We start from the raw sequence: 3657 nt of genomic DNA on the forward strand, positions 1-3657 counted from the left end.
TCTATTCTTGAGGTTAGAGTCTAGATCCCAAAGATATCCAAACTAGTTATACCTAGTAACCTATATATAGCCAGACAGCTTTTACCACATTGTCCATAGCAGCCAAGGCTACTGAAACCTCTTTGATTAGTCTCCAATCAAACCCTCCCACCCCCATTTACACAATAGGCATACTAAGATGCAGGATATCAAGACAGAGATACATAACTGTAAAAGAAGAAAAATCCAGAAGTAATACTGCCCAAACTGAGATTGAATAATATACCCATTGTCACACATCTTCAGGCTGTAGGTTCATGGAGTGATTTGGGAATAAATCCATGATTTGCTGGGTACTAAAATACTTAGCGGTTTGCTTTTGTATATTATGGCTTCCTCCAGAAGTTTCCAAGGTGGCGTCCAAATCACTGATAAAATTTTACTGGAACTGGATCTGGGGTTGCAAGGATTCTTCAAAGTCTGTGGTACTGATTGTTCCAAGCCTGGTTATTCTGCCCTGTGTGTACCAGGTCTGACTGTTCCAGAAATGGCTGCTCCAAGACTGGCTGTTCCAAGTCTGGTTGCTCCACATTGCAAGGTTTCCAGAAGTGTTCTCCAGGCATCCCAGGTGATAGGCCTGAGTATTCTATAGCTGCTGAGCTCTGAACACTTGCTATTCTTTGGCCAGTTGTTTTTCTGCCACCTCTCACATTTCATTCTCTGGTTCTGGAACCACATCTTAACCTGTTTGTAGCTAAGGTTCAGGATGCTGGAAAGTTCTTGCATCTGCTGGAGGCTGTGTTTCTGTCTCTGAAACCTATCACTGAGTGCACATAGCTATGTCTGAGAGAACATAGTTCTGATCGTTTGTTTCTTGACCTGGATTTTATCCTCCTTGCTTACTGTGCTCTTCTACAGGAGCAGGTAGTAGCTTCACTCTGGGACCGGTAGAAGAATCAGGGCTGTGCTGCCCAAGCAGATCCACAGAGAAAGGAAGAGAGACAGCAGTCTCCACGTGGGGGGTCTGGGCAGATGACATGTGCAAGGATGCGTAATCTTCAGGACCATAAATCTCAGGGACTGGAGAGGGTTTCTTGAGTCGGATGCCTCGGCGCAAGGAGGAGGAGTTGGGCCTGTACTCATGTTGTTGAATTGGGGGAGAAGGAAAAAACCCAAAGGTCTAGACTGGAAGAAAGGCCCAAGCTTAAGTGTCTCGGTGGAAGAGTTTAGAGAAATAGGGGTGATATACTTTCTCTAACATCTCTCTCGGATCACTGCAATGGCTTGAATTTCCTGCCTCCAGTCAGTCTTACCCCTTCAGATTCATCCTTCACTGAGTAGCCTGAGTGATCTCTATAAATACAGATCTCATTATGTCATTTTTTGGCTAGAAAACCTTTTCACATAGATTAAGACCGGGCTCCTTAGCATGGCAGGCGTGCCCCTGAGTGTTCCTGTCACACTTACCATTCCAAACAATGAAGTGCTTGTAATTCTTTAACACACCATGTTTCCCATCTTCATGCCATTTTTTAATGCTGTTTCCTTTGCTTAAGATTCACTTTAACTTCTTTCAAAAAGCCATTCGAGAGAAAAATAGTATTTTATACTTATTTACCACTCTTGATGTTCTTTATTCCTTCTTGAAGATTCAACTGGTAGCTTTTCACTTTTGCCTAAAGAACTTCTATAGTATATTTTGATGGTTCAGACCTCCCCTGATGATAAATTTCTACAGGTCTCCAGGTGAAAAGTTTACATACTTTCTCTTATATGAAAATGTCTTTATTTCACCTTCATTATTGACATGTATTTATTGGTGGATAAAGAATTATGAGTTAGTTCTTCCTCTCAGCACTTTAAAAATGTTCTATTGTCCACTCTTCTCCATGATTCCTCAGAAGTCAATAAATAATTATTGCCCTTTATGTGTCTATTTTTTTTCATTTTATTGGGAAATAATTGACATATATCACTGTATAAGTTTTAGTCATACAGCATGATGGTTTGATTTACATGCAGTGGGAAATGATTCCCACAATAGGTTCAGCTCACATCCATCTTCTCACACAAATACAGTAAAAAGAAAAGGAAAAAATATTTTCTCCTTGTGAAGAAGAACTCCAAGGATTTATTCTCTTAAGAACTTTTCTGTAGATCACACAGCAGTGTTGGCTAGAGTCATCATGTTCAACATTACAGCCCTAGTACTTATTTGTCTTGTAACTAAGTACCTTTGGCCACCTTCCAGTCCCCCTGCCCGCATCCCTACCTGTGGTCACCACAAGTCTGATCTCTTTTTCTATTATCTGTTGTTCTTTTTTATAAGATTCCATGTGTAAGTGAGATCATACAGCATTTGTCTTTCTCTGCAATTTATTTCACTTAACATAATGGCTTCAAGATCCATCCTTGTTCTTACAAATGGTAGGATTTTCTCATTTTCTTATGGCTGAATATTTCCTAGTATATCTACCACAATATTAGGTCATTTCCATATCCTGGCTATTGTAAATAATGCTACTATGAACATGAGGTAAAGACATCTTTTCAAGTTAGTGTTTTTATTACTTTTGGATATATTCCTGGAACTGGAATTGCTGAATCATATGATAGTTCTATTTTTAATTATTTGAGGATCCTTCGTAATGTTTTGTACAATGGCATTACCAATTTACAATCCCTCTAATAATGCATAAGAGCTCTCTTTTCTCCACATCCATGCCAGAATTTGTTATCTCGTCTTTTTAATGGACATTCTAACAGGCAGGAAGTAATATCTCATTGTGGTTTCCATATCATTTCCGTAATTATTAGTGATGTTTAGCACCTTTTCATGTATCTGTAGGCCATTTGTATATCCTCTTTGGAAAAATATCTATACATGGCCTTTGCTCATTTCTTTATTTATTTATATTTTGCTATTGAGTTGTGTACTTTCTTATGTGTTTTGGATATTAAGCCATTATCAGATATATGGATTGCAAATATTTTGTCCCCTTCAGTAGGTCATCTTTTCACTTTGTTGGTGGTTTCTTCTGCTGTCAGAAGCTTTTTAGTTTGTAGCAGTCCAACTTGTTTACTTTTTATGATGTTGTTTATGCTTTAGGTGTCATATCCAAATAATCATTACCTAGACTCATGTCGGAAATTTGTTCCTATATTTTCTTCTAGAAATTTCAGTTTCAGCTTTTACATTTAAATAATTCATCCATTTGAGTTGAATTTTGTAAGTGGTGTAAGATATGGATCCAGTTTCATTCTTTTTATTTATTTGTTTGTTTGTTTGTTATTACGGTATCATTAAAATACAATCACATAAGCAACATTGTGGTTACTAGATTCCCATCATTATCAAATCCCCACCACACACCCCATTACAGTCACTGTCCATCAGCATAGTAAGATGCTATAGAGTCACTACTTGTCTTCTCTGTGCTATACTACCTTCCCCGTTCACCCCCCTACATTATGTGTGCTAATCATAATGCCCTTTTTTTCCCCTTATCCCTCCCTTCCCAACCATCCTCCCCAGTCCCTTTCCCTTTGGTGACTATTAGTCCATTCTTGGGTTCTGTGATTCTGCTGCTCTTTTGTTCCTTCAGTTTTTTCTTTGTTCTTTTTTTTTTTGAGAGAGCATCTCTCATATTTATTGATCAAATGGTTGTTAACAACAAT

At 38.3% G+C, this 3657-nt stretch overlaps 1 pseudogene; it reads right to left on the minus strand.

Annotated features, from left to right (window-relative positions):
- Window positions 1–271: 271 nt before the first annotated feature.
- LOC118934308 (homeobox protein NANOG-like) lies at window positions 272–1122 on the minus strand (annotated as a pseudogene).
- Between the last annotated feature and the right edge of the window lie 2535 nt (window positions 1123–3657).

This window comes from Manis pentadactyla, chromosome 11 (assembly GCF_030020395.1).
Source record: "Manis pentadactyla isolate mManPen7 chromosome 11, mManPen7.hap1, whole genome shotgun sequence".
Classification (NCBI taxonomy): domain Eukaryota; kingdom Metazoa; phylum Chordata; class Mammalia; order Pholidota; family Manidae; genus Manis; species Manis pentadactyla.